The following is a 27,071-nucleotide window of genomic DNA, read 5'->3' as shown; positions in this document are numbered from 1 at the left end:
ATATGGCCTATATTGAACTGCCTGTCTTCCAAGGGGAAGGGGTAGAGAGGGAGGGAGCTAAAGAAGTTGGAACTCAAAGTGTTAGGACCAAATGTAATGTTCTTACCACTGGGTACAAGAAATACAGGTTAAGGGGTCAAGAAAGCTATCCGGCCCTACAGGACAAAAGAGAAGACGGAGACAAGGGCAGGGAGGGAGGATAGAGGAGAGAGCAGATAGGTCACAGGGGCAATTAGAAAGTTTGGGTCTGGGGGGGGAGGGGAAAAAAGGGGAGAAAATTTGTAACCCAAAATTGTGTGAAAATAAATGTTAAAAGTTTAATAAAAAAAAAAAAAAAGAATTGCTTATTATAGTTCAGGCCCTGTGCTCAGCACTAAGTATACAAATAAATACAAGAAGGACGGTCCCTCCCCTCATGGAGTTTTTATTACAATTGGAGAAGACAACATATAAAAGGAACTGAAAAGATGCAATGCTACAGGTAAGAAGGATGATTCTGGGGAGAGTCCTAACATGAGAGAGGTGAAGGTTGGCTATGGCTCTTTTTAAAATAATGACTGGGGGAGTGCATCACTAAGGAGAGGAAGGTCCCAGGGCAGAGATTTCTCAGGACAACCTGATACATGAGTCTTTCTATATCACAGAATGTCAAAAAAAAAAAAAAAAGCCATTAGAGTTAGGAATTATTCAATCCAACAAATTTATTTTAAAGATAAGGAAACTCAAACTCAGAGAAGTAGTTACCTGCCCAAGTTCACACAATTATTAAATATAGCAAGTTGGAACTGAACTTAGGTCTTTTGCCTTTAAGTTCAGTGGTTTTTCCACTACACTAGTTCATTGTTAATATTAAATCATCTATCTGTCAATTGAATAGTTTAATATTCTAGGGTGAAAATGTAAAATCTTCTAGTCATATTTTAAACAAAGCAATTCTGGAAAAATACTTTAATGACAAACCAAACACCTCAGGTTTGACACAAAGATATATCTTGTCTAATTGCATCAAGGAAAAATGTTAGAAAAAACAAAAGAGGTGGTTAGTTCCACAGGAACCCTAAGTGGGTTTTCATACAATGTTACAGAGGGGTTAGTTATAATATATAAAACTACCTTAGCCAGGGAGTTTTATGCATGACATAACTAAATATTTTCTTTCTTTGATGAAGAAGACATCTTCAACTCACCCTGACTTTCTCCTTTCATTTCAGAATCAGCTGTCAGTGTGCAATAATATCATCAACTTCTTAGAGATAAGCTTAAAAAAAAATACCAAATTGGAAGACTAAACATAAAGTTATGAAATAAACTCGAGCTAACTCCAATCTGGTTTCATTTTTTTCTTTGTATCTACAATGCTTTTGCCTAGCATGTACTTGGAACACAGCAGATACTAATAAATAATTAATGAATAAATGAATGACCTACTTAAAAACAAGCTATTGACACTGAAAAATGGGAAACAGATAAAAGAACAGATGCAAACTATCACAATTATGACAAAAGACATGGATGTAAATCACAACAGGGAGACTAAAAGAGTCTAGAAACTGTCTTAGTTGGCAAATACTTGATAGTTTGCCAGAAGGTCAGATAAGGCATCTAAATGAACAACATGTGTGTACAATATAAATTCATTTTTAAGATCTTACATAGGACTTAATGGAAGAGATTCAAGCTATAAACAAGTGCTCGAAGTTCTTTTGCGATTATGGAAAAATGCTCAAAATCACTAATAATTAGAAAAGTACAAATTCAAGCACTTCCAAGGTTCCACTAAAACAATAGAAAAAGGTCAACTGTTGAGGGTCTACAAGAAAACAAGCACACTGATGCACAACTAGTGAAATCATAACCAATGCAGCCCTTCTAGAAACAATTTTGAAACTATTTCCCCAAAGTTACTAAATTGTACATACACTTGGACTCAGTAACACCACTAGAAAGCCTACACTTTGAAGAACAGAGAATGCCCTAGATTTTCCCCCCAAAATATTTAAAGCAGCTCTTACTGTACTGGCAAAGAACTGGAAAATAAAAAATAAACAAGGGAGTGTCCATCATTTGGGGAATGGCTAAAAAATTATAGTATATAAATATGCTAGAATATTACTGTGCTATAAGAAATGATGGAAGACCTTCAGAGAACCCTGAGACTTTATGAATTGGAGGAAGAAAGTGGGAATAACCCCCTCACAATGCTTATCTTTTAAACTGAAAAGGAAAAAAGGAATTTATGCAGGGGGAAATCTAAACAATGTAAAGATTGTGTGTGTGTGCGTATTAAAAGAATACATGGGGGAGGAGCCAAGATGGGAGTAGAAAGAGATATGCTAGCTCCTAACCCACAGCCCAAAAAATACCTGTGGGGAAGAACTCCCAACAGGTTTTGGAGCAGCAGAAGCCACGGAACAACAGAGTGGGGGAGATTTCGGTTCCAGGGAGACCTAGAAAACTAACACGAGGGATCCGTTGTCGTGCACCTGACCTGAGCGGAGCCTGGCCCTGCCTTGGCCTTGAGGCACCGAGGGGAGGAGATCCAAGCCAGCTTCAGTGACGGAATCTCCAGCGGCCCTGCAGGTCCCTCCATCCACAGGTGCCAAGGGTCGGTGTGGGGGTCTTTTTGGCTGGCCAAGAGGGGAGTGGGATGTCCCCATGGCTCAGGCCCCCTTGGGAGGCGGCAGCAGAGGCGGCAGTGGATGGGGGCTCCCTGGATGGGCAGGAGCCCAGATCCACTGTAGAAGGTCTCTGCAGAAACCCCCTGAAGGAACTGAGCCCCAAGTGTTGGCCCTGCCCCCACCTGAGCAGCTGAACTTAATCTCACACTGAATAGCAGCCCCACCCCACCAAAGCCCTAAGGCTGAGAAGCAACATTTGAATCTCAGACCCCAAGCACTGGCTGGGTGGATCTGGAGGCGAAGTGGGTGTGGAGAGGAAACTCAGAAGTCAAGTAACTGGCTGGGAAAATGCCCACAAAAGGGGGAAAAAAAATATGACCACAGAAGGTTACTTTCTTGGTGAACAGATATCTCCTCCCATCCTTTCGTTTGAGGAAGAACAATGCTTACCATCAGGGAAAGAAAGAGAAGTCAAGGCTTCTGTATCCCAAACATCCAAAATAAATATTCAATGGGCTCAGGCCATGGAAGAGCTCAAAAAGGATTTTGAAAATCAAGTTAGAGAGGTGGAGGAAAAACTGGGAAGAGAAATGAGAGAGATGCAAGAAAAGCATGAAAAGCAAGTCAACACTCTGCTAAAGGAGACCCCCCAAAAAAAGTTGAAGAAAATACCTTGAAAAATAGGCTAACTCAATTAGCAAAAGAGATTCAAAAAGCAAATGAGGAGAAGAATGCTTTCAAAAGCAGAATTAGCCAAATGGAAAAGGAGATTCAAAAGCTCACTGAAGAAAACAGTTCTTTCAAAATTAGAATGGAACAGATGGAGGCTAATGACTTTATGAGAAACCAAGAAATCACAAAACAAAACCAAAAGAATGAAAAAGTAGAAGATAATGTGAAATATCTCATGGGAAAAACAACTGACCTGGAAAATAGATCCAGGAGACACAATTTAAAAATTATGGGACTACCTGAAAGCCATGATCAAAAAAAGAGCCTAGACATCATCTTTCATGAAATTATCAAGGAAAACTGCCCTGAGATTCTAGAATCAGAGGGCAAAATAAGTATTCAAGGAATCCACCAATCACTGCCTGAAAGAGATCCAAAAAGAGAAACTCCTAGGAACATTGTGGCCAAATTCCAGAGTTCCCTGGTCAAGGAAAAAATATTGCAAGCAGCTAGAAAGAAACAATTCAAGTATTGTGGAAATACAATCAGGATAACACAAGATCTGGCAGCTTCTACATTAAGGGATAGAAGGGCGTGGAATATGATATTCCAGAAGTCAAAGGAACTAGATCTAAAACCAAGAATCACCTACCCAGCAAAACTGACTATAATACTTCAGGGGAAAAAATGGTCTTTCAATGAAATAGAGGACTTTCAAGCATTCTTGATGAAAAGACCAGAGCTGAGAAGAAAATCTGACTTTCAAACACAAGAATGAAGAGAAGCATGAAAAGGTAAACAGCAAAGAGAAGTCATAAGGGACTTACTAAAGTTGAACTGTTTACATTCCTACATGGAAAGACAATATTTGTAACTCTTGAAACTTTTTGGTATCTGCGTAGTTGGTGGGATTACACACACGTACATACGCACACACACAGAGACAGCACAGACTGAAATGAATAGGATGGGATCATATCTTAAAAAATGAAATTAAGTGGTAAGAGAGAAATATATTGGGAGGAGAAATGGAATGGGGCAAATTGTCTCTCATAAAAGAGGCAAGCAAAAGACTTTTCAGTGGAGGGAAAAAGAGGGGAGGTGAGACAAAAGATGAAGTTTATTCTCATCACATTCAACTAAAGGAAGGAATAAAATGCACACACTTTTTGGTATGAAAACCTATCTTACAATACAGGAAAGTGGGGGAGAAGGGGATAAGCATGGGGGGGGGATGGTGGAAGGGAGGGCAATGGGAGGAGGGAGCAATTTGAAGTCAACACTCTTGGGGAGGGACAGGATCAAAAGAGAGAATAGAAGCAGTGGGGGGCAGGATAGGATGGAGGAAAATACAGATAGTCTTACACAAGACGACTATTATGGAAGTCATTTGCAAAACTACACAGATATGGCCTATATTGAATTGCTTGCCATCCCAAAGGGAATGGGTGGGGAGGGAGGGATGAAGAGAAGTTGGAACTCAAAGTTTTAGGAACAACTGTCGAGTACTGTTCTTGCTACTAGGAAATAAGAAATACAGGTAATGGGGTATAGAAAAGTTATCTGGCCCTCCAGGACAAAAGAGAAGATGGGGACAAGGCAAGGGAGGGATGATAGAAGAGAGGGCAGATTGGTGATAGGGGCAATCAGAATGCTCGGTGTTTTGGGGTGGGGGAGGGGACAAATGGGGAGAAAATTTGGAATCCAAAATTTTGTGAAAATGAATGTTAAAAGTTAAATAAATTAATTTAAAAAAAGAGAAAAAATACATGCTGGGCCTACAATAAAGAGGACTTTTAGTAGAACTATCCACAAATAATAGGCCTTTGGGTACATAAAACTCATGATGTGCCTAAGTGCAATGAATCTTAAGACTCTGCTGCCAGAGAACTTGGAAGATCTTTCTTGAACTCAGCTTGTCCAACTAATACAACTATTATTCACACTTGGGCAAGGTAACTATGGGAATGTGAGGACTAAAGTTAGTAGGAATAACACTAATGCAGCAATAGGGACCAACAACAAGAAGATAGAAGGGTAAGGAAAACTCATATATTGATGGCAGGTAGCAGAGAATTCCAAGTAGCTATATTCAAATGAGAAGGATATTCTCTCTCCTGTAAACCACACAGTCTTATCTCACATTAGACCCTACATTCAGTAGTAGTTGTATAATCTAGTAATATAATTCAACTGTTCTACAAAGTTACATTAGGAAATTACAACAGTTCACATTCCCTTTTATTGTCAGGCCCCACTGAGGACATAACACTGAATATTCATTACCAAACAATAACAAGATGGTAATATTAGGTAAGGAAAGATAACAATATAGCATTCCTGAAGGTGATCCCAGAGAAATGAAATAACCTAAACTAGCATTATGGTTTAAGATCATAACTTCCCCACAATGATTCTGTATAAAACTTGAAGAAATTTAGAAAATGTACACCTGCTTTCTGTTCATATTCCCATAAGAAGAGCATAAGGAAAACAGCATCCATTGGTCAAAAATACCCACAGATCTTTAAAATATATAAATATTTTTTGGACAGAGAAAAAATAATGATATTTTTCATTTCTATAGCATTTTTCCAAAGTATTCTTACATTTAGATTTAATAGAATTTATTAAAATGTCAAAACATATCTAAAAATAGAAAGACTTTTTGGAAAAATCAAATGAATGTTTAGCTTTGAGAAATGAGAGCTAAAAGTACAGTTAAGTCGACATGCATGAAGGGATATTAATTTGGAGAATGGGGTTAAGTTACAACAAAAACAAGCTAGGTTAAATACAAACATAATAATTATTAAAGACTGAAGTACATTATTAAAAACAAATTGGAATTTATGGAAGTGACTGCTGAAAACTGAAATCAAATAAACTAATAAATTTAGAAAACAAACAAAAAACAAAACCAAAATTTCATCTGGAAGACCTGAAAAATAGGACATAAAGAATCTTATGATTGGTAAAGACATGTATATTTTGTTCCAATTCAAAGAGAATAATGTAGCTAAAGACTTGTAGATATATCAAAAGTTTGAAGTACTATCATACCTAAAGAATAAAGTGTGAGATGAAAACTGAGACTTATGAAACCATAACTTAAATAATTTCATTTAAATTTCTACATGTAAGTGAACTGTACTTCTACCTTCATGTTCCACTTCATCAATTCCATAGATTATGGTAGGAAAGTATGCTTGTCTGGTCAGAGAAAGAAGTTCAATGAAATCTCCACTTTATAGTACTTAACTTCAATCATTAAAAGTGAAGAATACAGTCAATTTTCCAGTAAATGAAAAACAAAATCTAATGAACAAGCTTAAACTACTAGTGAAACTTTTATCTTTTTTGCATATTCTTTTTCTGAAAAAGAATAAAAACTGTCAGTTTCTAAGCAAAGGGACTACTATACTGCTTTTACTATTTGTAACCTCAGTTTTTAATAAATGTTTTATGTCCATTGATTTATTTTTTAAAATCTTGTTACAAGAATCAGAATCAAATCCAATTCCCATTGTATATGGAGTCGAAAAGCTCTGAATCTGAGTCATGATGATTCCACCACTTTCTGGTTGTGCGATCCCAAACCCTGGAGAGCTTATTTTATTTGCTTACTGAACTTCAGGTTGTTCATTTGCAAAATAGTTGTACACCCTACCCAAAAAGTTGAAAATTACATAAGAAAACTTAAAAATTGCACAGTAGGTAAAACTGGAATTTTAAGTAACTTGTTTGCAATAATTCTTCAAAGACTAATAAAAAGCCTCTTATTAAAAGTAAAAACATGTACACATTGGAATTTATGTTAACACTGCAGTCACTTCAGAAATAAAATTCACACTTGTGTGTACTATATATATATATTTATATACTTACATCTACCTATAAAATTTGAAGGTATTTTCCTCATTTCAATTTTCTCAACAAGATTTTAATCACCTTGAAAGCATGGAATATATACTAATGGTGAGAGTTCAGAAGGGAAGATCACTGTAGTTTGAGATAGAGACTGACTTTAAAGTACTATATTATTATTATATTATTACTATTATCGTGAGTTTGAAAGTTTCACAGATGAAATAAGCTAAATGGTAAAGGACAAGTTAAGTAGAGCAGAGGGTAGTCTAGGAGGACAAATGAACTGATGAAAGGGTATAAGTTCTCTACAGGGAACTCAGAATAGTGACTTTATTAAAGGTGACAATGAGTTATAATATTGAAAATGTAGGTGGGGTTAGACTCTAGAAGATCTCAAATGTCAGTTACCTAGCCAAGTAATATTTATTAAGTGCCTACTAGGCTCTGGGCACTATGCTAAGCATGGGGGAAACAAAGAAAGGCAAACAAACTAAAACCAGTCCTACTCACAAGGAGTTCACATTCTAACAAATAGGCAAAAAATCAAGTGCAAATAAGATTAGGGAAAAGTGCTTTGCAGAAGATGGGTCTTTACTATGTAGGCAGTGGGGAGTTACTTAAGACTGACAAGCTAAGTGAAAAAGCAAAAGTAATTCCTAGTATAAATTAAAAGAGGTCTACAAAGCACTTCCTACCACAAAACAATTCTGAGATCCAGGAAGCAAAAGTCTTTTTATTATCATTTCAAAGATAATTAAGTTGATGTTGGTAAAGGTATAACTGACTTGCTCAAGATCAAACAACTGGTAAATCAATGGTTTAAAGGATCGTAATTCTAGAGCTGGAAGAGACGTCAGAGGCAATCTAGTGCAACTCTCTCAAGTGCAGCCAAGGAAAGGGAAGGCTACAAAATTTAAGTGTCCCAAGTCATACAGGTAGTGAGAAAAGTAGAAATTGAACCCAGATCCTATTACTCCAGGAAAAAAATCTCAGGTCACATGAGATGTCCTGACTTCTGCGGTGTTCTTCAAATTTCAGCTATAGTTTTACCTTCTGTAAGATGCCTTTCTCCGTCTTGCTCAATGATAGTACCTTCTAGATGAGTTTACTTCCAATTTACCTTGATATTTAGCCTATACAAATACATAGTTGTCTACATGTTGTCTCCATTATATTGTGAGCTCTTTTGAAGGCAGGGATTGTTTTTGGGCTTTCTTTGTATTGGCACTTAGCAAAGTGTCTGGTTCACAGTAAACTTTTAATAAATGATTGCTACTGTACTCAAATTCCAGACCACTTTCTATTCTATCACACTGTTTTTCATACTTAATAAAACATAAATGTATACATTTCTAAACGTATGAGAATAAAAGAAAATAATGGGCAATGGTTTTTGCCATTCTGTCTTTCAGGATAGTTTCGAGGAATGGCAACCTGTCCAGAAATCAGTCTTTGACACTGAAAAATAACATAATATGGAATACCTTCAGCAGTTGTTAAGAACCACAAAATGCCATAGAAGGGAGCCTTTAGATTTTCATATAATTTAATTCTTTCTCTTTTTAAATCTTCAGATTGAAATTCTATACATCAAACTGCTATATAATTTATATACTTATTTATAAATTTTGTCTTTAAAAAAGTACAGGGTCAGATCAAAATGGTTCAGGCCATATGCTAATTAGAAATTGCATTTAATAAAACTACATACAGAATGCAAGAAGCCAGTACATTTTTTTGAGCCTGATATTCATCTAGCATGAAGAGAAATGGTTTAAAAATAGGGTTGTTTTTTTGGACAACAGGTTTCACTCCAGGCACAGCTTCCAAAATATATATATACATTTGAGCCACAACACCATCACAATATAGGGGTATATTCATGGGCACCCAAACTCTGTCTAGTGGCTAGATCAGGGATGGGAAAACTGCAGGCTTTTAAATCCTTGGGTGAGGCCTTCTGACTGAGTCCAAGTTTTACAGAACAAATCCTTTTATTAAGAGGATCTGTTCTATGAAATTTGTATTCAGTGAAAGGGATGAGTGACTCTGGGCAAGTTGATTAGTATCTGCCTCAGTTTCCTTAACTGTAAAATGGGAACAATAATAATATCATAACCTCCCAGAATTGTGAGAATCAATCAAATGAGATAATATAAAGTGCTCAGCATAGTGAGCACCATATAGCAAGCATGAAATAAAGTTAGCTAATGTTATTAAGCACAAATTCATTATGCTTTTGCTAACAATATGCTCTAGAAGTCAAGTACTGTCATTTCTACCTTTGTAATTCCTCTTATACTCTTCTTTTCTCTAATACTGCTACCACTTTGCACATGCCCTCACCTCACTCCTAGACTATTTCAATAGCCTGCTGTTTGATTTTCCTGCACCATTTTCTCCTCATTCCAGCCAACCCTCTACTTATCTGTCAAACTGATTTTTTGTTTTCTAAAATGCAAATCTGACTGCTCATCGCCACCCCAAAGGTTGACTATTGCCTCTATGATAAAATATAAAACCTTCTGTTTGGCATCCAAAACCTTTTATAACTTGGTCTTCTCCTACATTTCCAGGTTCTTTACATTTTACTCCCCTCCCTGTATGCTTCAATTCAGTGATACTGGTCTTTCTGTTCCTCAAACATGACACTCCATCATCTCCCAGCCTGTAATTGTTTCCTTCCTCACCTCCTCCTCCTGACTTCCTTCAAGTCTTAGCTAGCTTCACCTTCCACAAAAAGCCCTTCTCAGTGCTCCTTACTGCTAGAGCTTTCCCTCTGAGACTACCTTCAATTCACCCTATATATAACTTTTCTGTACATAGTAGCTGCCATCTTGTCTTAAGACTGTGAGCACCTTAAGAGCTTTGACTGCTTTTTGCCTTTCTTCATATTTCTAGTACTTAACAAAGTCTGGCACAGAGAGGGCACTTAATAAATGCCCAATGACTTGGCTTATATCCTTTCTACCTGGTCCTCTGTGTAGCAGGGCATAAGAACAAAAAGCAGAAAGAAATAAAGTGAGGGCAGTTTGATGAGACCAATGTGAACACACAGGGTACTTCTCTACAGAATTTAGATTTTCAAATATACACAACAGAAAGTTGAAACAGAGCAAACAACAAATAATGAAATGTAAGATCGTGGAATGGCCATGTAAAAATAGTAGCAGTACTGCTAAAGTTCACAGTGAAATGAGGTTGGCAAGGAAAGCTATGAAAAAAACTATGAAAGCTATGAAGTACAAAAAGGACTTTTAAAGAAAGCTACACCAGGGAACAGAGAAAGATAAAAAATGGGAAAGGACCATTGATTGGTGTTGATGGGCCTTACAATTAGAGCTATAAAACAGTGGAAGAGACAGAGAGGTAAGGTAGTAAGCTCCTAAAGTTTTCAAGCTGATGCTGATCATGTGTTATTTTATAAAAGCAGGGATTCTTTTCAGGTTTGACTGTATGTCTAGCGAAATCAAAAGCTGATATCTCTTTATTCCTTTGATTTGTAGTTCTAAATTCTTGCTTTACTGAAGTAACAACCAATTCCTGAAATGCTCTCTCTTACATTTTTCATTTAAATCTTATTCACTTTTCAAGGCTTAACTCAAGCTTCACCTTTCCCCTGATGATTCCATGGCATATTGATTTCCATTATTTCTAACTCCTTTCTACTTAATGTTTACCCTTAACAATTAGAACTTTATCTATACCACACTGGGCCTCAGTTACTTCATCTTTAAAATATCAAGATTGAATTAGATGATCCTAAATTTCTTTTCAGAATTAAAATTCCATAATGCCTATTTTTTGCAACCCTTGGTTAGTATTTTGCCAAATCATCATAATATTTACAATTCTAAACCAGACTGCAAGCTCTTCTGTTATAATCTACAGTGTTAGTCACAAAGAATTAATTAAATTAAATGTTAGCTTCTTGAAGGCAAAGACTCTGACATTAGTCTTCATATTCCAGGTACAGAGCAAACTGCCTGGAATATACTAAAGCAAGTGATTAATAAAGGATTATTGATAAAGGAAAAATCTGACAAAGAGCAGATGTCAACTTATGGAAGTGACTGCTGAAAACTGAAAACAAATAAACTAACAAAATTATTAAAAAAAAAAAAAGTAGGAGAATACCCATTCTTCAAAAAGAACTAAAGTATAAGCACTCATTTCAAAGGATTTCTTCATAGAAGTCATCATCTAAGTTAGAATTATGCAGAGGAAGTGCTACCTGTCTTTAGGAATCTTTAGTGGCAGAAATCTTAAGTTTCAAGAAGCAGAAAGTCAACTACCTGAAAGAAAACCTTGCTAAGTAAAACAAAGAAACAACAAATTTTGTTCCCCTACTTTAAAAGGCAAGATAGAAAAAAAAAAATCATTCCCTATATATGTAGAAACGCAAGACTTAAGCAAAAATTAAAATAATTTGAAACAAATTTTTGCATGATTTATCCATGTTTCTAATGTAACTTAAAGAGCTGACTTTTTCAAAAGGAAATAATGCCCAGTTAGGTCTTTGCTTCTCAGAGATTTGATTTTCAAGTTGAATTTTGACATTTACAAATGTTCTGTGTAACCAAATACAAAATCCATTTGCAGAAAATATTTTTTGGGGAAGGATGGAAGTGGGAATGCTTTCTGATATGCAACTGAGACAATGGTTCAAACTATGCATTAATTTTATTATTACTATTTCACAAGGGTTTCCTATTATCTCTAGGACCAATAAACTCCTCTGTTTGGCATTTAAATGCCTTTAAAACCTGGATTCACCCTACTTTTCCAGACTTATCATGCACCCTGTGTTCCTGACAAGTTGGCCTTCTTGTTCTTCACCTCTTCATGGCCTGTCTTTCATGTCGGGAAAACATACCTACCCACCACCTCTTATACCCCTCAATTTCCTTCAAAGGCCACCTTTTACATGGAATCTTTCTTGATTTACCATCATCTAAAATCCCTGAAAGGACTTGACATTTATTTTGCGCATATTTATGTATGAGTATATTTGCTCCTAACTGAATATGAACTCCTTGAGGGCAGCAAGATTTTTCCTTGTATCCTCAGCACCTAGTACAACGGCTAACACATGGCAAATGCTGAATAAAGACTTGTTGATTGATCTGTTTTTAATTTTGGTTAATTTTGGTGGGGAGACAGTTCTTAAGGCTCTCTCAACTTAAGTGGGAGACTGTTGAAAACATAGAAGTTTTTGAAAACAACTAGGTTGTTTGTCGAGGCAATATGATGTTGTTCTACAGCTTACCAAGTGTGAGATGCAGGTTCTAAACTCAGTACCTCATTACCTCAGAGTTCACAAATCTATCCATTACTCCAAGATGCTTCTTGGCTATATGCATAATTGTAGACAAAATAATTTTTTTTTAAATCACCTAATGTCAGTAAAAAAAAAAATTGGGGTACAAAGCTTACTCAGAGATTCCTAAGTCAAAATGGACTAAGATACCAATTCAATCTATACTAGAGAGAGAGAGAGAGAGAGAGAGAGAGAGAGAGAGAGAGAGAGAGAGAGAGATAGAGATAGAGAGAGAGAGAGAGAGAGAGAGAGAGAGAGAGAGAGAGAGAGTGTGTGCGCGAACAGTCTTGTAAAAATCCTTACCTACTGTGGAAGAATATCAAAAACTTCTTTAATATCTTCAGAAATATTAATAAATAATATTTTCTGGCCTAAATAATTTTATACCTAAAGTTCCTTTTTAACAAAAGACCTTTCTAAGGGAAATAAATTAAGAATGATAACCAAACAGCTCTTAGAACATTGCTTTTCCCACCCACCTGAAGCAACTGGCATTAGACACACAAGGGAAGTTCAAGCTCCTAATCAGAAAAGATCTTTGTTTTGTATCTCCCACTGATTCCCTGAGGATTGGAATGGTCTAGGAGGGAATGAGACAGTGACCTGGTTACTCAACCTTTTAGGAATATATTAACTCATAATTGTATTTTTTAAAATACTATGATTTTCTTCTTTGAGATTCCTATAAATGTTACCTAAAATTGTTGTGGGGTAGAGTCATGTGAGAGAGCATGGAAGATTACATTATTTTAGATATTTCTCTCTCCAAACTAGAAATGCTTGGATAGAATATCAATGTTAAGTTAAATAAAATTGTTCCTGTCAGACATAAGGTTAAAAAAAAGCACAGCATTAGTATTAATATATTTTCTTTGACACTATTGGTTTCAAAGAAAGCCAAATACATACCTTCATTGTATCTCTTTATAACATAGTACCTACAATACTTATACTTTTTGCATATACCAAGGGGCTACAAAGAATTTAACAGTAACTAACTGAATGCTCATAAGTACTAAAGCATGACATCTTCAGGAAGAACTGAATGGACTGTAACATTCACAATATTATTTTTAAATGTGGTAACATGCCTCATTTTGACTGAAAACTGGGAAGGAAGAAAACAGGCTAGCAAGTAGAATATGTCACTGATGGAATTTTAGTACAACTATCACAAATCTACAATTTTGATCAATTTCTCAAAAATTCAGAGCCACATAAAAGATAATCAGTTCTGAAACCAACATGCTAATTAATGAAAAAGATGAGTGATACACATAATCCACATTAGTATGTCATGAACAAAAGCATTACTATTTGGCTTTGAAATGCATTTTGATTGTATTAACAAATTATTTATTGCTCTAGTTCTATTTTGTTCAGGTTAATATTTAACATAAGCATACATTATTTAAGCTAGTATGGGACTGAAAATCTTTGTGAATAACTGACAAAATAACACATCATGTAAAACTTACAAAGTTGTTATTTTAACATTTTCTGCATAGGCTTTAAATTTCCACCACTAGCTTCAAGAACTAATTTATTTCTGGTTATCCTTCAAATCCAATTCACTTTAATATTAAAGACAGTGTTAGAATTCTGAAATTATTTTTAATGTGAAAATGCAACTGAAAAAAAGACTTGGGGCAGCTAGGTGGCACAGTGAATAAAGCACCACCTCTGGAGTCAGGAGGACCTGAGTTCAAAACCAGACTCAAAACAACTACTAGTTGTGTGACCTTGGGCAAGTCACATAAGCCTGATTGCCCTCTCTTATCCCCACCTCCCCAAAAGCAGCACACACCTCTATGTCCTAGAGTAGTAGATTACAAATTTTTTTTTTGATTGGGTAAACATTTTTCAAAGAAAAAAAGTACCACTATCTTTTAAAAAAAATAAATGTATATATGATTTTATCTATATACATATTATTTTTAACTGTAGAGAGGCTGTGTGGAATAACAGATAAAGAGCTAGACTCAATGTCATAAAGACCTAGACTCAGGCTGAGTCCTTGCCATGCTAGTTGTGTGGTCCTAGAGAGTCACTCAAACCCCACCCCTATAACCCCCTCAAGTGATCTATGGCAGTAGTATCAAATAGAAACAGAGACCAATAAACTATGATCTCTGTGGGCCACATACCGCCTTAATTTTTAAAATGTAGTATCTTTGGTTGTACTTTTACTTCTTTTGTTAAATATTTCCCAGTTACATTTTAATCTGGTTCAAGCTGCTGTGTTTGATACTTCTGCTCTAGGTAACCCTCAGAGGCTACAAGTGGCAAAGAAGGTATAGACCTGAATTGGTAAAAGGAAGCTTCCTTATCAGGGAGTTCCTAAACCAATGACATAAGAGATCTAAGTGTCTATCTCTATTCCCTATATGTGTATTACTGAACTAATAATTGTGTACATTATGAAATTCACAAAACAGTAATTTAAAAGAATGAGATAAAGATGAAATTACTATTTGATCCTAGATAAATGGACAGATCTGTAGACATAGTTATAGAACCTAAACTGGGGTTTACTGAGCATGAGTATGACATGGTTAGATATATACTTTAGGGAAAGTTGCTATTGAAAGCTCTAGTTCCTTCTGAAAGACTAACTGGAGTAGAAAGAGACTTTAGTAAAGGGAAAGCAAAAAGGTGACTACAGCAATAGCCTAGGCAAAAATATCCTGAGAGCCTAAACTTGTGATGCTGTGTGAAGAGAGAGGGGAATGGAAATAAAAGAGACTAAGAAAGAACTGACAGGATTTGGCAACTGACTGGATATGTAGATTACGAAGGGAGGCAAAGTGAGAAGATGAAAACTATCAGAGTGTGAGAACTCAGGCAACTGAAAGAATTGTGGTGCCCTGCAAATAAGGTTAAACTAATATCTCCCACAATACAAAAAGACAAGCTCTAAAGAATATTGTTCACATTATAAACAAACTAGAGCAAGGAAGAAATTTCCTTTTAGATTAATGGATGAGAAGAGTAAAGCAAGAGACAGAGAGGATCACATATAAGAAAACAGACAATTCTGTCAATATAAAATTAAAAAGCTTTTGCATAAACAAAACCTATGTCACTAAAATAGAAGGGAAAAGTTAAGGGAAGGAGAACCTTTGAAGCAGATTTTTCTGATAAAAGTCGTATTTCCAACTATAAGGATCTGATTGAAAATTATAAAATCAAGAATTATTCCTCAATAGATAAATGGTCAATGGATATAAACAAGTAGTTTTCAAAGGAAGAAATTCAAGCTATGAACAGTCATATAAAAAAAAAGATCCAAATTCCAATTAGAGAAATACAAATTAAAGCCACTTCTGTGGTTCCAATGTAAAGGACAAAAAAAGAAAAATAATCACTATGTGATAGACACATTGATATAGCTCTTAATGTAATGGCAAAAAAACCAGTCATTACCATGGAGCACAGGGTCCCAAATGATTGCCTGAAGTCATTATTTGGGTGGTTGGGGAATTTTTCCAAAAGCACCTGCACAACTGTTGAGGGTAGCTGTTACTTTGGATTCTAAATGGTCTAAAGAGGCCAGATAACCTGGCTCAGAATAGGGGACATCTGCAGTTTACTCAGCAGGGGAGAGGACTGAGTGGGAGAGTGTTCCAACATCAGGGTAGGTGTGTTTGGGTTAGAGATAAGGCCCATGATTGGCTATTACACCTAGGGATGCAACTAGTCTTCCTAGACTTTATCCAAACAGTGGATTACAAACCCCATAGGGTGATACCATGTAGTGTAGAGAAATCAATGGGTAATTACTATTTAAAAAAACACCTCAGCCCTTTCAGTGAGAACTTTGTATCTACTGGATACTTACATAAGAACATTGCACTCTGCAGCAAACCTGCTCCTGTGAATGTAAGCAACCAAGTTTCCTGAATTTTGGCTCTGAAGCTCATTTATAAAACAGGAATATTTGTAGTACCACACTTACTGACTTGTGAGGAATAAATGAGATAATATATGTAAAATTCTTTACAATATAAAGTACTCCATGAGCCATTTATAAAGTGTTGTATAATAAGCCATTCGTAATTACATAATATTAATGAATTACAAACATATATAAAGCACCTTTGTGCAAGGAACTGTCCAAAGTGCTACAAACAGATACAAATAGAAAATGAAAAACAGTTCCTGCCCCTGCAGAGCTTACATTCAACTGGAATAGAACATTTCTGTTGAACATCAATCAGTCAATCAAGTGTCTACTATGTGCCCAGTACTGTGCTAAGCACTGGAGATATAAAAAGAGATGAAAGACAGTTCCTGCCTTCAAGGACCGACACAAAGCAAGTTATACACAGTATATACAAGAAATAATTAACAGAGGGAAAGCATTGGAATTGAGGGGGTTGGAAGAAAGTTTCCTGTAAAAGTTGCAATTTTAGTTGGGATCTGAAGGAAATCAGTAATCAGAAAAGAGGAGAGAGATAGGGAGGACATTACAGGAGTAGGGGAAAACCAGAAAGAATACCTAGAGCTGAGAGATGGAATATCTTGAGTCAGGGAATTTGGGTCAAAATCTTGGCTTTGTTACTTATTAGCAGTATGATCACCTGGCACAAACGACTTAAGTTTCTCTCAGTCTTAAAGTCCCTGGATAAAGGATTATTTCATTTATTGCAATTTTATCCCTAGGATCTAGCACAGTGTCCTGAACACAGTAGGCACTTTTATGCTTGTTGATTGCTTGGTTTCTTCATCTGTGAAATGGTGAAGTGGGAGGAGAAAAAGTTGAACTAGATGATCTCTCTTGAGCCCCTTTCCAATCTTTAGCTACTTTCCTACTGGATAGTATAATTAATTAATCTCCCTGATTTCAACAAAATATAGCATTCTACAGATGCAGATCACAGCCCCTACATACTTCATACTGTTCTTTGTACATGGTTTTCAAGAATCCTGAATTAAGGATCCATCCAGTGGACTGATGCACTTACTCAATTTTTTTCTAAAACATATCTGGGCAACAATATTCATTCACTGTTTCTTATTCTCCAGGTATGAACAACCCATCTCCTTTTCCAGTTATTTACATCAGGGCTTCTTAAACTTTCTCCACTAACCCCTTCAGCACTTCTTAAACTATGTCTCTTGACCCCTTTTTGAGATCTGGATTTTAGATCTCAACTATACATTTAGAGCTGATGGTCAACTCATCCAATCCCTGCATTTTATAGACAAGGAAATTAAGATCCTGGGAGGTGAAGAGAACAACCTACAGAGCTAAGATTTGAACCCAGTTCTTCTGACTCTAAATCCACCACTTTTTCCTTTGAACTTTATTGTCTTTTGTAGTCCTTTTCCAGTACAAATCACTATTCGTAACATGCTGCAACTTACTATGCCTTTTCATTGCCCCTAGCCTTATCTCAAATTTTGATTCTCCCAAGATTGTTTTGTTCTACCATCCACAGTGAAATACCACCAGTAAGATAACTGGCATTAGAGAGCCGTTATTTTGCAATGCAATGATTGTTTCATGAACCTACACAAGAGACAATGGCTGAACTAAAAATAAATGCCTCTTCTCTGCCAAATCCCACAAGAATAACACAATATTTCTTTTTAAGTAAAAAGGTGGCTCTGCTGGAAAACATAAGAATGGAAGCTGCTGTTTGGTTTTTTTTTACAAAGGAACTAAATAGTAAACAAACAAACAAAAAAATGTTTCATGGCCATCAACATACCCTTTACTTATTAACTTTGCCCAAGATTCACATGTAATCAATAGGAATCAACACTGTGACATGGTTACGGAGCAAGTTATTTTGGATCCAAGGATGAATTTTTTCCTCCACTTTCTGGACTTTATAATCATGTCTTTTCTACCTTGGAACTTGCCTGAGTGCCTAAGAACTCCTTCTAAAGAACCACCCCTGTCACCTGCTCAATCTCCTCCCAGTGCTGAGTTCCTCCTGGAGGTTTCATTGTTTTGGAAAAGCCCACAACAACTTGCCTTCTTTGTCCTCCTAGTCCTATCCTTGACTTTTTGGACTTCAAATCATACTCTAAAAACCAGGTACCTTCCTCTCCCATATTGTAAGAGCTAAATAAAACTTTCCTTCCTTTCTCTGTCTTATCCTAACTTTTGATTCTTTCAAGGTTGCCCTTCTACCATCTGCAGCCAAATACCATCAATAAGAAAACTGGCATTAAAATTTTGCAACAATGAAGTTCAGCATCATTGAAAATGCACATTTTCCATTACAATTCAGTGCTGAGATTTTATCTGTTGTTCAACAAGCATCTGTTAAGAGCTTACTACGAACCATGCAAAGTGGTAATAAGCACTTGAGATACAAAGAGAGGAATAAAAAAAACAAAACCTAGCCTTTGTTCCCAAAGTGCTGGGTGGTGGGGGGAAACAGGACATGTGGAACTTACATGTAACTATGTACAAATAAAACTTTTACAGGACAATTTAAGAGATAACTAACCAGGGGGAAGGTATGAGGCCTTAGAGAGCATCAGGAGAGGTTTCTTTTGGAAGGTGAGATTTGAGATGAGATTCGAAGGGAAGATAGGGACTGATATAAAAAAGAAGATAATTCCAAGTACAGAGGATAGCCTACAAAAATGCTCAGCATCATGGAGACTGAATGCTTTGTGGGAGGTACAGAAAGGAGGCCAGTGTCATTGACCACAGAATATGGGGAAAAGAGCAAGGTTATAAAGGGTTTACTTAGATCACCAGAGGATTTTATATTTTATTCTGGAGCTGACAGGCAATCCTTAATGTTTACAGAAGGGTGGGTAGGGGTGTGTGTATATTTTACATGATAAGATTTGGACACCAGTTTTACCTTTCCAAATGGTGTACACAAGTAGAACATCTGAAAAATAAGCATCCTTTCAATCAAAGTTATTCACTTTGAGTATGCCTCTATTTCCAAAGGTCTCTTTTCGAATATCTTCAAGTGAAAGGATTCCCCAGTTCTCCCAATAAAATTCTCTGCTGTTTAACATCTCATATAGATGAATATTTTCTAGTCCTCCACCTATAGTTTTTTAGCTTCAGACATAAATCTCATGGACACTTTAAATCAAATAAACTGTGTTATAACTCAGTCTGTAACCTTCTACAAAGGGATGAACTTTGAGTGTTAGTGAATTAAGGTTTTGATGCACAAAACAATATAGAAGAAATCAAACTCTGAAAATAGTTTCTGTAACAATAGATGGACTCCTAAATGGTATCTGTAACGCATTGTAAAAGATGTTGTTTCATAAGAAAGAATTCATGTTACATTTTTTGTTTAGGAGAAATAGCTCCTGAAACACTGATGTTAATCTTTTAAAAATAAGTACCCTAAAAAAAGATTTTTCCTAAAGATCTCCATCAGATGTCTTTTAGAAACGGAGAAAAAAACAGCACTATGCAGTTCTGCAAAAGAAGCTTTATTTATGCAAACTCCCCTGCCTATTCAACCCCATTAGCTTCCAGCACTCAGATTAAACGTGACCTTTAGATCAAGTACTTAATATTAACCTTCCTCCTCCCTCACAGATGAAATTTTCAGCATTTCATTTGGGTAGGGGACCAAATTTAGCTTAAAATCCAAAGAAATCGAACCAAACCCCCTCCCCATTAATTTTTTTTTACGATTCTCAACACCAACCTTCTCTTTCCTTAAATATTTAATGATGCCAAGAGCATCCCTTCTTCCTAATCTATCCCTAGATGTCCTTAAAACGCTAAGTCTCAGTTATTCACCGTCATTACGGCCACACAAGCTCATCCGTGGCTTCGGAAGGGAAGACGTAGGAGTGAGTGGAGGCTCGGCGAACAGCAGGCCAGGGGAGACGCGAGGCGTCCGCGCCGGCCCCCTCCCCCAACGGGGAGCAGATGGAGAGGGTGGGGGCGACCAAGGGTAACGACAGAATGGCGCAGAGAATCAACACTTGGACTGCACCTCAGGAAAAAATGCACACATCTGCGTCAGGTTGCCCAGCCAGTCCTTTCAAGACAGTTTCTCCCCCTCATCCCCTCCCCCGTTCCAGGATGGACCCCCGTCCATCCTACCGCCCGCCTCGGCACCTTCACCTGAAGCGCCATCTCCCTCTCAAAACACCGCTCCTCCGCCACAACGAGCGCCTGTCTGGCCGCGACCTTGGCAGCCTCCGCATCAGACAGCGAGCCGGGGCCTCCGCGCTGGGATCGGGGGTGGGGGGGCCTATCTGGGTCCGTCCGGCCTAGCCAGCCTGCCTGCTTTCCTCGTTTTTCCTTCCTCTTCTGCTCTCCCATCACCATAGGGGCGGTGGAATCTGCGCCTGCCTCGCTCCCTCTCTCCATCGCAACCTGCTTCGGCCCTAGATTAAATGCCTACGCAGGTTGCCTAGGTCCTTACCGGAGAACGAAGACGGCGCGTCCCGAGGCGGCCGCGGCAGTGCCCCCTTCTCCTCTGACTGACGGCTTAGACTAGGCTCCTGCCACCGCCAGGGCGCGATGGATCCCGGCATGCTCCGCTCCACGCCAGGGCCACCCAGTCCACTGCCCGCCCCTTTCTCTCATCACACGTGACCCCTCTACTCCTTCCCCGCCCACTTCCGCTCATCAGCTCTCCTGGAGGTGGGAGGGGGAAGCTGAAGAATTCAACTTCCTCCTCCTTCTTCTCCTCCTCCTCCTCCTCCTCCTCCTCCTAGTCTCCCCCTGCCCCCGCCTCCTTCCCCGTTATCCCTCACCCCCGTCCTTCCCTCCAACACCTTCCGGGTCGCGGGCGCCGAGATGCCTTCTGGGTAACCATCTCATTTCCTCCCCTCCCCCTCCTCCTGCCCTCGACCAACCAGCCTCCCGTCAGGGAGGGACATGCGCAGTGAGAACCTCCCATCTCTTCTAACAGAACCCCCCTCCCCCCCAAACCAGAGAGACCCCAGCAGCAGCAGCAGCTGATGATGAAGAGAGAGGCAGAGGCTAAGGGGGGGCACCTTTTATTTCTATTTTTAAAGGGACAGGACACTAATTTTACCCCACTTCAACCTTGAATTGCGAAGGGGGGAGGCGATTGAGTTCCTTCCCCCACCCTCCACCCCTGAGCTCAGAGAGGGGAATTGAGCCTGAGAGAGAAGGAGAGTTTCTTCTTCTTCTTCCAACCCCCCCTTACCACTCCTGCCCCCCCCTCCTGTCTCTGCTCAACCCCCTCCACCTCCCTCTCTTTGGCCGTGAGAGGAGGAGAGAAAGAGACCAAAAGCCTCTTAGCAACACAGCCCCTTCTGTGCTGCTGCTGCTAAAGCTGCTGCTAAAGCTGCTGCTGCTGCTGCTGCTGCCCAAGCTGCTGCTGCTGCTAAAGCTCCTGCTGCTGCTGCTGCTTGGCCCTGGCTGGAGACATCTCACTACACCCAGGAGCAGCCACTTCCAGCTCTCCTCCTCCTCCTCCTCCACTCCTGCTCTCCTCCTCCTCCTTCTGCTCTCCTCCTCCTCCTCCTCTCTCCTCCTCCTCCTCCTCCACTCCCCCCCTTTATTACCCTTTGTGTCATCCTCCACAGCTCCAGGGAAGGGACTCAAAAGTGGGGGGCAGGAAAGGTAAGTGTGTCTGTGGGGGCTTCATTGCCTCCCTCTGGCTCTGACTTTCACTTCGGGGCAACAGTAGCACCAAACCACATACGCAGTGGAGATCGGGGGGTGAAGTGGGGGGCGTAGGTGGTGGTGCTGGGAGGTGGGGGGGACTGAAGAAGGGGATGGACTAGAAAGTGTGTGTGTGTGCTGGGATTCCCATCTCCCTCTTGCTAGCCAGGAAAAGGATACTTTTATTTTTATTTGTTGTTTGCAAAAGTGATTTCTCCCCTTCATGTGGCAGATTATTGTGTCTCTGCTTCTGTGGGGTAAGACAGAAAAACAAACCCATTCCTGCAATGGGGCTGGCAGGGGAGGGGGGGGAGAAGGGGAGAGGGGAGAAGAGAGAGAGAGAGAGAGAGAGAGAGAGAGAGAGAGAGAGAGAGAGAGAGAGAGAGAGTTTTTAGATCTGTCACTTTAAAAAAAATTCAATTGCAGAGCCTTTTTTCTCTTTGCCCAGTAAAACCTACACTGGTTTTGATTCTGAGTGGGGAAATGTCATAATATGGATTGTATTAGAACTACTTTGCCCATTTATAGACGTGAGTTTTCCCCTTTTTGGCCCTGTATCTAATTTGGATATTGACTCCAGTTTTGGAATAGGCTTCTTGGTATTTTTGGTTTTGTGGTTGAAATTTCAGTTTTTGGTTGTTTCTCAGAGATATAGATTTCTCTTGTAAAGTATTGAAAATATTTACTAACAGAAGTGGTAGGGCATGGTTTGTCTACTATCCTTCACTTTTTATCTAATTGGTTCCATATATCACTACATAAAGTTTAATGCTCAAAAGGCAAAGTTTAAAAAATACCTGTATTTTCTTTTCCCACATTCATTTTTGATTGAATTTGTTTTCAGTAAGCTTGAATTATAACTACTGTATAATTAAGTTGGGTATTCTACTCCTTTTAAGTTAGCAGAAACAAGTCACCCCCACTTGAAAACTTTTGTTATTTTGATTTCAAGGAAAGCCAAGCTTTTCCATCAATAGTTTGCTGGATTGGGTATCACTTTCAGTTTTAACTGAATTATTTATTTACTCTTGTAAATTGCGATGTATTTTTCATCTCTTGGGGTAGTGAACCTATTTGCTTATTACATATAAAAGAAAGATTTTTGAAAGATGCTTTTGAAAATCAAGGAAATCACAAAGTGCAGGAGTCATGGTGTCAGACAAAAACATAGCATACGTATATAGGCTTAAAACTTATTCAGCCTTTATTTTTATTAAAAAATGCTATTATCTATTTTTATTAGTAACCTTCCTTTACTGGTTTTCCTTGGAATTGTGAGAGTGCTTTCATTTTACAAATGCTGGAAAGTATTTTTCTGAACGCTAGTATGTAGGCCTTTTGGTAAGGCTTGAGTTAGAAAATGGGATTCAGTTTCATACATGCATGTTCTTTATCCTTTATTTGAAGAGGGATATACACGTACATATACACACACAAATCCTTTCTTTGTAAATGCATTGGTATCTCTGATCCCATAATTTATGTCAGCAAAAAATATTCTTCTGTAAAACAGCAATTTTGTGATCAGACTAGCAATATGAAAACAGCAATTTGATCAGCCTGGAAAAGATGGGTGAAAAATAAATCTCGAATGATATGTAACATAAATATTATAAATAGGTGACTAGAGAAATAAATATAACTAGCAATTTTTAATTTTAATCTTATATTTTTAGACTAAGTCAAAGGAGATCCTATTAGTGTTCTAATATGTCATGCATATGTGCAGAAACTTGCTCTGTAAAATTGTAATTAACAACTTGTGCAAGAGTAGTTGTTTACATGCAAGAAAAAAAGCTGTTGAAATAAACATATGATTCTATTTCCTGTTCTCTTGTTACAAAATTAGTGTAGTCCTTCTCTTGTCTTTATTTGAAGTGATATTGGTGTGCTTCATATGCAAGCAGAAACCTGTGCCATGTTCAGGTTTATTGCCCTAAGATCAACATCATCTCAGGTCTATTTTCTGTCCTCTGTATGGAACCAGAGCAACCTGTAACTTATGAGACATAGGGTGACACTTTAGTGAAGGAATCAATTGAAAGTGAAGAAAATTGAGTAGCTAACTGGGGTGGTTCAAAATAGTTGCCCAGTGGGCAGCTAAGTAAAACTTCTTAAATTTGTGTCTTGAGTACAATACCTTTTATTTGCCCTGTGCCTCTGAAAACCTCCCCCAGTACCTTATATAGATTTCTATCTAAGTAACCCTTTGTGGGCTGTTTATACTAAACTTTCCAAATTGAAGATTAACTAGTATTCGAAAATATAATTGGTAGTGGTTTTATCATGTTTATTTGGGAATAATAGTTGTGCTGTTAGAGTCATAGGAATATAATACTGATAACTCATATTCATATGGTGCTTTAAGGTTTACCAAGAACTTTCCGGACAACATTGTGAGAGAGTACCAATATTATTATTCCCATTTTACAGAGGAGGAAACTGAGATGCAGAGAAACTAACTCACTTAACCAAGGTCATGTAACTAATAATAGGACTCGAATCCAACCCTTCTGACTCAAAGAACAAAGTTTTTTGGTCTTTTTTTTTTTTTCGCTTGCAAAGACTTCAGAAATAATTTAACCCTAACATAGTTCTCTGTGCAGCTCCGATTTAAAGATATATCCACTGAGGCCCAAAATGATTAAGTAAGCAGTCCAAGGTCATACTGCTTTCCAGTGGCAAAATCAGGGCTTCTCACTTTCAGCAAATGGCCTTACCACAAGATCATGCTGCCTGATTTCAGTTTGTATAACTTTTTCAGTTTTCCTTTAAAATCATGTTTTGGAGGTTTGGTCTGTACGAAAACCAGGAAATTAGGTTTTTCTATGCATTTTCTATGAGAAGGTTAAAGTAAAAATCAAACTTATAGTTTTATGACAATAAACAGTACATTTCTATCTTAATTTAAGTAATTTGGCATCAGTTTTCTAGATAATAAATTGAATTCATCCATAAGCAAATGCTTTCTCACTTTCTTGTGAGAACCAGGTTGTTTCTTTCCAAATTTGCTCTTTTCGCCCAGTATTTTAATCAGGCAGTCATTTTTTTTTCCACCATTGTGTTAAGGATCCATGACTGACTTTTTGCAATAATAAATACAACTCAGGAACTAGAATGCTATCTTTTTAGGTGTGCTTCTCTCCGTCCTCTTTCTCCCTAGCTTTTTATTCAAATAATTTCTTTTTCTAGCTTTCATCCTCCCCTCCTTCCAGTCTTTCCTTAACAGCTGGATTCTGTATATAAATCATACAGTAATATTACTTAATCATAGAAAAAGACTACTGTCCATCTGAATAAAAGCATAGAATAGACTTAAAGAATTTTTTTGATAGATGATAAGATTGTAATAGATAGTGATCGTTGATCCAACTTAGAAAAAACATACTAGCATGTTTTGATTTGAAACTGATTTAGCTGACTTTAATTTTATAAGGTGAAGAATACAGTGATGGGTCATTGGAGTAAAAAGACGTCCTGCCCCAGGTATGCAAAGTAGCAGTTGTTTTAGAGGTCCTTTTTCTCCCTAAAGGATTTTTGGTTTTGTTTTGTTTTGTTTTGTTTGTAAGGAGGAGTGGGCAGTTCTCATCCAAAGGATTTGTAAGCTTTGCACTTTGCAAACACCTACCTCTAATCATCAGTGGGACATACCTGAAGTCTCCCAGAAAACTCCAAAGTAGATTGCATAATATATTTACCTGAAAAAATATTTTTGATGTGTTCCAAATTTGTTGACTATGATGCTTTCATGTTTGTATATAATGTGTCTTTTACATAAATTAAATAGACACTGTTAGATGGGAAAAGCATGTGTTTAGAAGAGTATTATTGTATGTTATTAAAGCAATATGATTTTAAAATGAATTTTCCATTTAATACAGTATTCTGGGTACTTCCATTGCTCCCTTTGGACAAAGAAAATAGACTCTATGGTTTCCATTTCTAGTTCTCTAAAACTAATCACAATGATGTTAATACAATACTATACTAATACAATCAACCAGTATTTTAAAATGAGCTTTTTTATCTGAAAAAGTAAGCTGTAGAAAGCTTTCTTCAAGAGTGAAATTGCTGATATTGACTCATATTTAGCAGTCTGCTTCACATAGTCATTTATAAATTCATTTTTTCAGGAAATTCTTACATATTTTTTGATTTTGGGTTTTTTCCTGTCCAGATTTTATTTCTATAACACCTGGCAGTATACTGTTTCTTAAGTATGATTTGATTAGGTAGTTACTATGCCCTATTTTGGAATTTTTATTAAAGCATATTGGATGTCTTCTATAGTTGATAGCTAAGCTTTTCATTTCTAAATAGGTTGGGACTTTAAAAATGATTATTTGATGGTGTTTCTATAACTTAAGAAAATGACTTGATAATAAGTCCATAGGTACAGGGAATATCACACCATTTCATGTCACGGTTAACAGTTCTGGTGGAATCACTCGTTAGGTAATGAAAGGATTGAACTCATGTTGGTCCCTTTTGTGATGTTCCTTTTAGAACAAGGGTTTTCTTCTGGGGTCCAGAAACTTACTTTTAAAATGTTTTGATAACTATATTTTAATATAATTGGTTTCCTTTGTAATCTTATGTATTTTATGGGTTCAAAAACATTACTCCAAGAAAGTTTCAGTAACTTCATCAGACTTTCACAAGGGGTCCATGATATAAAAAAAGTAAGACCCCTTATTTGAGAAGAATATCTGAGGCACAAGTTATATGCTTTTAAGAAGACAAATAAATAACTGCTTTTATTCTTATGACTGTTTTCATATGACTTCATATTACACAGTTCTAAAACTGTTAAAACTTTTATCTCTATCCTTAGGAAAACTTTTTTGCATACTAATTTAATAATAATGTATAAGTAATTAGTAGTGTTTAGTATTATACCTATAATAAAAATTATAGTATTATAATAATGGGAAAGGATATTTTTTTCTTTTTCTGGTTACATATATGGAACATATCAGACCAGAATGCAGCTTGGTTT

General features: G+C 37.3%; 2 protein-coding genes across 6 annotated transcripts in view; one reads left to right on the top strand and one right to left on the bottom strand.

The window, feature by feature from the left end:
* The window catches only part of ORC4 (origin recognition complex subunit 4), a 92,968-nt gene extending 71,879 nt beyond the window's left edge, over positions 1-21,089 (bottom strand). Inside the window, exon 1 of one of the 3 annotated variants that reach the window (XM_072613165.1) lies at positions 20,859-21,089. The gene's annotated coding sequence lies outside the window, so the exon portion shown is untranslated. Of the gene's footprint in view, positions 1-20,554 lie in introns of all 3 variants that reach the window. The other 2 variants (XM_072613167.1, XM_072613166.1) reach the window with 2 other exon arrangements.
* Positions 21,090-21,371: 282 nt separating this feature from the next.
* Positions 21,372-27,071, top strand: part of MBD5 (methyl-CpG binding domain protein 5) — a 438,611-nt gene continuing 432,911 nt past the window's right edge. For 2 of the 3 annotated variants that reach the window (XM_072613160.1, XM_072613158.1), the window contains exon 1: positions 21,372-22,030. The gene's annotated coding sequence lies outside the window, so the exon portion shown is untranslated. The remainder of the gene's footprint in view (positions 22,031-27,071) is intronic. The other variant, XM_072613159.1, reaches the window with a different exon arrangement.

Source organism: Notamacropus eugenii, chromosome 5 (genome assembly GCF_028372415.1).
Source record: "Notamacropus eugenii isolate mMacEug1 chromosome 5, mMacEug1.pri_v2, whole genome shotgun sequence".
Taxonomy (NCBI): Eukaryota; Metazoa; Chordata; class Mammalia; order Diprotodontia; family Macropodidae; genus Notamacropus; species Notamacropus eugenii.
Note: the sequence above shows the minus strand (reverse complement) of the source record. Positions and strands in the feature narration are given on the sequence as shown.